We start from the raw sequence: 9,025 nt of genomic DNA on the forward strand, positions 1-9,025 counted from the left end.
ACCTCTACTTCCATTTTCTATCACCTTATCCTTGCTACATCTATTCTTTCCTCTAAATTCTTTTCTTCCGTACATTCCTCTTTAATATTTTCCATCTTTGTATCCAAATTTTTCTCTCCTTGTTTTCCGTACGAATTATATCTATCTTTTTCCCACCATCGTTAACTCTGATTAATCATATCAGAGTTGATGATTACTCCTTCCCACTCTTTGCTAATTAATCTATCTTCCTTATTCCCCCATCCTTTTCTCTTTCCAATTAAACCATTTGCCCTGCCTCTCTTTCTTTCCTTCCTAGCATAACTGCAATCCCATACGTATGTCTTAGGTAACCTATTCTTCACTGCATCCTAACCTTTTACATTTAACTATGCCTCGCATAAGCTCACGAAATCATACCTTTGATATAACTTCAAATCCTTTCCTCCTACACTTGCTGTATTCCAAAATAATATTTTTCTTTGTTTTTTCCTGTTTATTTTCTTTTATCCGTTTGCTTAATCCAACTCTCTTGTTTTTTTCTTTCTATTCCTAATTTCTTTCTCTTTCCTTTTCTAATTACTTTACCTCTTCTTAAATTATTATTTATTCCTTCTTGGCTAATGCAAAATTTTTCGATTTTGATTCCTTGTCCTTATCTTCCTTGTTTCTCCCTTCATTTGCCTCTGCTTCCTCGCCTTCTTTATCTATTCCTATTTTATTTTTCCTCTTTTTTTCATCCTCCCTCTCAATTACATTCCATGTTTTTCATATTTCATCTATTTTTACTTTACCTAATTCAATCTTTATATCTTTTCTTTCTCCTTTTTGCTCCTTAACTCATTTGCTAATCCTCTTCTTTCCTTTCCTCCCAGCTCAAATCATTTTCAATAAAAATATCTCCTTTTAACTTATGTTTATTCCTCATTATTTCACTCCTTTCCTCCTCACTCCTTCTTACTCTAACCACTGTTTTATTAATTCTCGAAAAGGCTATGTTACATTCTTCCTCTCTTTCTTTTATAACCTTTTGATCCATTTTCCCTTTCCTTTCTCATCTATTTCTATCCTCCTCAGTATATCTGTTCCTTTTATAATTATATTTTTTTCCTCTCCTCTTTTTCATTATCTGAAACCCATTTAAAACATTTACCTCCCCCTTCCCCCTTCGCTTGCTATAGATCTTACTCTTGACTATCTCCTTTTCTTCCAAAACTATTATACTCCTTCCCTCGTATCATAATCATTCCCCTCGCTACTTGCATTGCCTAATGCTCATATTCATAGTCCAACCTTGTACTTAAGATTTTCTTAAATTTATCTTTAAATGTTCAGTAGCCAGTGAAATAATTCGTAGAGTATCTAAAGATAAATTTAAGGAAACCTTAAGTGCAAGATCTGACAAGATACGGACATAAGTATCTCATTTCTTTCCTCATTTCTATACATTTTTTCCTAATCTCTTCATTTACTTCTACTTACCTTTACTCTTTCAATTATACTTTCCTCCTCTGACATGTCAATGTCACTTTTTTCGAACCTACTTTTGATTTATCCTCTATCAATAAACGCTGTTGTCTACTTTGCCCTTTCTTACCTTACCCACGCCTGTCATCTCTTCTTTTTACCATTGTGTATTCCGCGCTCTAACCTCTTTTGCCTCACCTCGATGTATCGCGCTCGATATTTTCTAAGGGTCTGAGCACAAAAATTGTCGTAACACTTAGAGACTTAAGTTGTAGAGACTTAAGTTGTAGACGTAAGTAATGCACAAGCTTTGGCGTATGACGTACGATTTATTGCTGTCTCTTGGAGACACGGCAATAAGTGTACATACGTGAAAGCTTGTATATTACGTCTACAATTTAAGTCTAAATAAGTGTTACAATTCTGGTGCTCAGACTCTAACGCACGCACCAAAAGTCTCTCCAATTGCTCGCTTATCTCCCACTTCTGACAAGCTAATTAGCTTACAATCTCTCGCTGACCCTATTTCGTCAACTTGCTTATAAAATGCTAAGACGCACTCGCATACATGCACTCACGCGCCTTCCCACCAAGTCCTTCAGTGCTGGTAAATGGATGCTGGTAAATTTGGAATAGCTAAACTATTTACGGCAAATTATTCACTATTCATTAAATCATTTGCAGCGAAAAATTCGCTGCATGAAAAGGCATCCTAAGGGCCGGTTTTTCTTCTTTAACAAATAAAATTTACCAAAAAATGGAACAACCGGGCCTAAGGCTTAGTCTATAATCAGTTAGGATATATTGTTGTATGTCATGCCGTAAAAAATTAACCAATCATGGTCGATTGTTTCTTTTCAAGGGACAACCGAATATCCATACGTTCGACATCCGATGCTGACATACGACGTATTGTAGAATAGGCCTAAATGGAAAAGACATATTAAGATACAATTTCATAGTGTTGCTTGTCGCAGCGATAAATGATCACGTCAATTGAATTCTCCCTCAATTTGCCCACTTTCTTATCGCCAATGACACTGTTAAAAAATTGGATTAATCCAATTTTTAGCGATATCGTTCTTATGCAAAGATTTAAACGTGGAACAGCAGGATATAAATATAATAAGTATAAATATAATAAGTATTTACTTAAATTATATTCCAAAACATCCTTTCCGAGGAAAATTTTACTCAAAATATATATATAACGTATACTACATATGTAACGTATACTACAATATTTCGAATAAAATTTTATATATTTACCTCCATAATAATTTAATTATTGTATTATTAAATTATTATTATTTATTATTATTATTTATTATTATTATTTAATTATTGCATTATTTGTTATTATTTGCGATAATTTCATGAAATTTTCAGATGGCTGTTGTACATACTTATGGCGTAAAATGATCATAGACAAAAAGACTATGACTTGTGTATGAAAGCATATAATCGATTATTTATTGATAATGTTTTAATAATAATTTTTTTTATCGATGTTCATTTTTCATCCAAAAGGATCAATCCAAAACCTCTTTTTTTATTTTCTTTTTAAATTTATACATTCATTAATGCATACAGATGCTGTTAGTTTCGCTTTATTTTTGTTGTGCACAATCATATCAACTTGACAGGTCCAATCGTAATACTGCTTTTAATATAACACTTTGGACTTTACAACACTTTACATAACACAATTAATATAATTACCGTCGTAAAATTTATCGTTGCTAGCCCACTTATATAAGCGATATATTCGAGGTTAGCATACGAAATCATTTGTGACTCATTTGTCATTGAATATGAGCAACGAGTGACACCATGAACACATACCTTTAAAAAAAGTGAAAAAGCGATGTTCAGTTTTCAATGAATAGTGACAAAGTGATACTAGTTATCACAGTGAAAGAAGTGTTAAGTTTATACAGGATGTTAAAAAAAACCAGTATGTATCGACGCTTGAGCCATAGAAGGAGTTATATAGAAAAAAATAGAAAGTCTATATCAAGAAATGAATGAAAAGCGGTTTAATTTCGTATTACTAGCTTCTACCATGGTAGAAAGAATATAATATAAGTTGAAATATTGCGCATGATAAGTACTGCATTAGCAATACTGGAAATAACCAATCAAATGTTCCCCAATGTGCATTTTCCTGTGTATAATAGCGGTGGTTATACTGAAACAGCCAATCAAATGTTATTCAAATTCACTCTCCTACTGCGCATCCACGGGAATATCCAGCAAACCCAGAATGCATTGAAATAAATTGATATGGATTTTCAGATTTTCAGAAATATTGATTCACGAATGTTGAAATGAATGCTTTTCAATCCCGAATACATTTTTATTTATTTATAGGCATTGCATGAAGCATATCTCTATGCTTTTCAATCTAAAAATAATATTAATTTTTTCTGTGCACACACACACACACACACACACGCGCGCGCGCGCGTGCGCGCGCACACATACACACACACAGACACAAAACACATATTGAATACTCTTCAATTTAAAATTTCAAATAGGAAATGCAGTTTTTCAATCAAATTGTATCTAATTGAATCCAATTAAATCCAAAAAAGTATTCTATTTAAAATACGCATTCAGATAAAAAAAAATTTTAATCCATTTTAATCCATTCTCTCTTGCTGAGTACTTCACTTTATATTCTTTCCACTTTGGTTAGAGGGTGTGTAAGTGAGTGCATGTATGCGAGTATGCTTAGCAATTAATAAGCGGATTGAGGTAGAATCAGCGAGAAGCTTAATTATGAGCTAATTAGTTTGTTAGAAGCGGAAGATAGGCGAGCAATTAGAGAAGAAGCTTATGATGCGTGCATTAGAAAGGTGTATCAGACGCGATACACCAAGGTGAGGAATAGGGCGCGAAATAACAGCACGTAAAAACGGTGAGAAGAAGGAGAGATGGCGAGTGTAGATAAGGTAGGAAAAAGTAAACAATAAGCAGCATTTATTGACAGAGGATAAATCAAAGGTAGGTTTAAAAAAAGTGACATTTAATATGACAGAGGAGAAAAGTATAATGGAAAGGGTAAAGATAAGAAGTAAATGAAGAGATTAAGGAGAATTTTACAAAGGCGAGGAAAGAAATAAAAGACGTAGTGTAAAGGGAGGTAGCTAGAATAAGAAGGGACATAGAAGAGGATGTGGATAGAGAAATTAGAAAATTTAAGAAAAAATTGGAGGAGGTTATGAAAGAATTGGAAACAATAAAGAAAGAATTGTCAGAAAGTAATAGGAAAATGATAGAGAGTTTGAAGGACAGAAGAAGCTTAAGCGAAGGATTATGATAGCGAGGGAAGAAGCATAAGTAGTTTTGGAAGGAAAGGATATAATTCAAGGGCAGGATCTATGGTAAGCGAGGGGGGTTTAAGTTGTAGGGAGATAAATGTTATAAAGAAATAGGCTTCAAATAGTGAAAAAGGGGAGAGGAAAAAAAAATAATTATAAAAGGAACAGATATATCGAGGAGGATAGAAATAGATGGGAAAGAAAGGGGAAAATGGATCAAAAGATTTATAAAAGAAAGATGGGGAGGAGGAGAATGTAGCCTTCTTGAGGATAAACGAAACAGTGATTAGAGTAGGAAGTGAGGAGAAAAGGAGTGAAATAATGAGGAATAAGCATAAAAAGAAGTATTTTTATTGAAAATGATTTGAGCTGGGAGGAAAGGAAAATTCAGAAGAGGATTAACAAATGAGTTAAGAAGCAGAAAGGGGAAAGAAAAGATATAAAGATTGAATTAGATAAAGTAAGAATAAGTGGAATATGAAAGGCATGGAATGTAATTAAGAGGAAGGATGAAGAAAAAAGGAAGAATAAGGTAGGTAAAGAAGATGAGGTAACAGAGATAGGTGAAGATGAGAAAGGAAAAGGAAGAGGAATAAGGATAAAAAATCAAAATCAAAAACAAAATTTTGCATGAGCCAAGAAGGAAGAAATAGTAATTTAAAAAGAGGTAAGATAATTAGAAAAGAGACAGAAGGAATAGAAGGAAAAAATCAGACAATGAAATTAAGCAAACGGGCAAAAGAGCGTAAATAGGAAAAACAAAGAAAAATATTATTTAGGAACATAGCAGATGTAGAAGGATCTGGATTTTTGGGGTTATGTGAAAAATTGATTTTGTGAGTTTATACGAGACATGGTTAAACGAAAAAGGTTGGGATGCAGTGAAGAATAGGCTACTTAAGATACATGTATGGAAGTGCAGTTATGCTAGGAAGGAAAAAAAAGAGGGCAAATGATGGTTTTATAATTGTAAAAAGAAAAGGATGGGAGAATAAGGAAGATAGGTTAATTAGTAAAGAGTGGGAAGGAGTAATCATATCAGAGTTAATGATGGGAAGGGAAAAGATAGATATAATCGGTACGAAAAACAAGGAGGGAAAAATTTGGATAAAGATAGAAAATATTAAGAAGAAATATACGGAAGGAAAGAATGTAATTATAGGAGGTGATTTTAATATTAGAATTGAGGAATTAGGAGAAGAGGATTTAGAGGATGATGGAAAGATATAACAAAAATAGGAAATGGAAGTAGAGATTTTGTAGAAATAATAACAAAATATGAATGGCACATTCTGAACGGAAGATCAAGAGGCTACTGGGAGGGGAAATATACGTATGTAGGAGCAAGAGGTAGCTCGGTAATAGATATATGTGATGGTTAATGATAATATTTGCGATAGAATTTAGGATCGACGCGAGAGCGGACCACTGAGCCTGACATTAGAGGAAGAAACTGTTATGGGATTGGAAGAAAATGACGCAGAAGAGGACCGGGACGAAGAGAACAGAGTCAACAAGAAAGAAGAAATTATCGTATGGAATAAAGAGATCATAGAAAGATACAATAAAAACAAGAGGTGATAAATGATGAGAAAGATATAGATAAAGGCAAGAGAAATAGGAAGGAAAAAATGAGGAAGAAGTGAGGAAGAAGAAATGTAGGACGAATTAAAATAGATTGTATTTAAAAATGTCATGAAGAAAAAAGTCAAAAAGAAGAAGAAAAAGTGGATACAAGGACTGATGGGATATTAGCTGTTCCAGGAAGAAGAGAGAGGTGAAGAGAATGTGTAGGAAATGGAAAAATGGAAAAGAGACGGGAAAAAAATATTTAGAGAAGAGTTCAGAGAATTATTGGAGAAGAAACAAAATGAAAAAAGAGAAGAAGAGGAGGAGGAATTGAAAAAGTTGAAAAGGGAAGTAGACATATGAAAGTACATAGAAAGAGAGATAAGAAGATTTGAAAAAAGAATAATATAAAGGACGAAGAATGGAAGAAATATTTTAAAGAGTTATTGGACGGCACTGAAGTGGATGTAAATAAGATACTGCAGAACATCGGTCAGCTTTCTAAGCTAGAAGAAGAAGAAGTAGATATAAATAAAGAAGAAAGTGAAGAAGAAGAACTGAAAGAAGACTGAAAAAATTGATAGAGTGTTATTCAAAATGAAGAAAAAAAAGATAGCAGGAAAAGATAGTGTGCCTATAGAAGCCTGGATATATGCAGGTGAGGGCTTACGGAAGAGGTTTATGGAATTACTACAAAAATTTACAGAGCTCACCGAGCTTCAAGTAGTAGTCGGTCGTTGAGCTTCAAGTGGGGGTCGTTTGCCGGAATCGGTCCGAAATGTGCAAATTTTTGCGAGCACTGCTATATACTATTAATATTTTTTCATATCATATGCATTATTAATTGTTTTCTATTGATGCACATATAATGTATATATTTCCTTCTTATTAATCAATATTTATAATTTTTTGCATGTATCTATATTTATTTTCAGAATTTTATATTTTTTATTGTCTACACAGTATATTTTATAGGGGAAACCGAAGCACCATGGAGGCATCATGGGATCATTGATTGTTTAATATAATCTAGAATATTTAAATTAATATTGGAAGTACAAATAAGTTTCCGCCGTTTTTAATAAAAAATTAAGCATTTATTGTGAAAGAACGGTACATAATGTTTTATTCAAAGTAATGGCCATCGCTAGCCACTACTTTTTCCCATCTTTCTGGTAGCATGTGGATATGGTAGCATGTGGATTCCGCGTCGGAAGAACGCTTCATCTTTTGAGGCTATCCAATCATCGATGCAATTTTTGGTACCTTCATATGATGTGATGTGCTGTTCAGACAAGCCATGCGTCATCGATCGGAACCAGTGGTAGTTGGAAGGAGTAATGTCTGGAGAATATGGCGGATGGGATAGAACTTCCCATTTGAGTGTTTCTAAGTAGGTTTTGACCGGCGCCGTAACATTATCAACATGATCGAGCATTATCATGCAGGAGAATAATTTTCATCATGCCTGGAGTAGTAGTGGGCGCGTTTTTCCTTGAGTGCTCGGCTCAATCTCATCAATTGTATTCGGTAGAGAGTCCCAGTAATGGTCTCGTTTGGTTTGAGTAACTCATAATACACGACACTAAGCTTATCCCACCAAATACACAACATGAGTTTTTTTCCATGAATATTTGGCTTGGCTGTTGATGTTGAAGCATGGCCAAGTGTTATGTTCCCATGATTTCTTCTTCTTTGGGTTATCGTAGTGGATCCATTTTTCATCACCAGTGACTATATGCAAAAAATCCTTTCGTTTATGCCTGGCAAGCAGCATTTCACATGTGAAAAATCGGCGTTCAACGTTTCTCGGCTTCAGTTCATATGAACCCAATTCCCTTGTTTTTAAATCATTCCCAATGATTTCAAATGATATGAAATTTGTTGAGTCACTCCTAATGTAAGTACAAGTTCTTTTTGCGTTTGGCACGAATCTTCATCCAATAATGCTTCCAATTCCGCGTCTTCGTACACTTTCGGCCTTCCTCTACGTTCTTTGTCTTCGACGTCAGATTCACCGTTCTTAAACTTTTGAAACCACTCACGACAACTTCTCTCACTTAAGGCAGCATCACCATATGCTTCTACAAGCAATCTATGAGCCTCAGCTGCAGATTTCTTCAAATTAAAGAAGTAAATCAAAATTTCAAATGATGCTTATTCGGCTCAAAACTCGACATTTTCGTACAAAAAAAATATATATGATGCTGATACAAAATCGCTAATATTTCAAGGTTATGGTGTTGCCGAATGTCCAATTTTACGATATGTCGTTTTACATCAAACAATTTTAACTATAGTTTATTAGTGGCACTGTCTTTTGCAAACGGCGAAAACTTATTTGTACTCCCAATACTACTGGTACAATATGACTGTTACTTCGTTGCCCATACTTTTTATCTAGGTAGCAGTGATTAAGTTCTATTGTATCGAAAAACATCGATCATAGTTATCGTAGTGCAATAGTAACTTTTTAACCGCATAAATGTTTTAATATTATTTTTATAGTAGAAGATGCATGTATGAAGATAAGATGCAAGTTTTTGCTCATCTTTTCTCATCTTACTACATTACAAATAATAATCTAACATCTATTTTTTTATCGTTTTCTATTAAATGTATAATTAAATGTATAATTGAGGTGCCATGAGTTATAATAATATTATTAAATATAATATAAT

Source organism: Atta colombica, unplaced genomic scaffold (genome assembly GCF_001594045.1).
Source record: "Atta colombica isolate Treedump-2 unplaced genomic scaffold, Acol1.0 scaffold109, whole genome shotgun sequence".
NCBI lineage: Eukaryota > Metazoa > Arthropoda > Insecta > Hymenoptera > Formicidae > Atta > Atta colombica.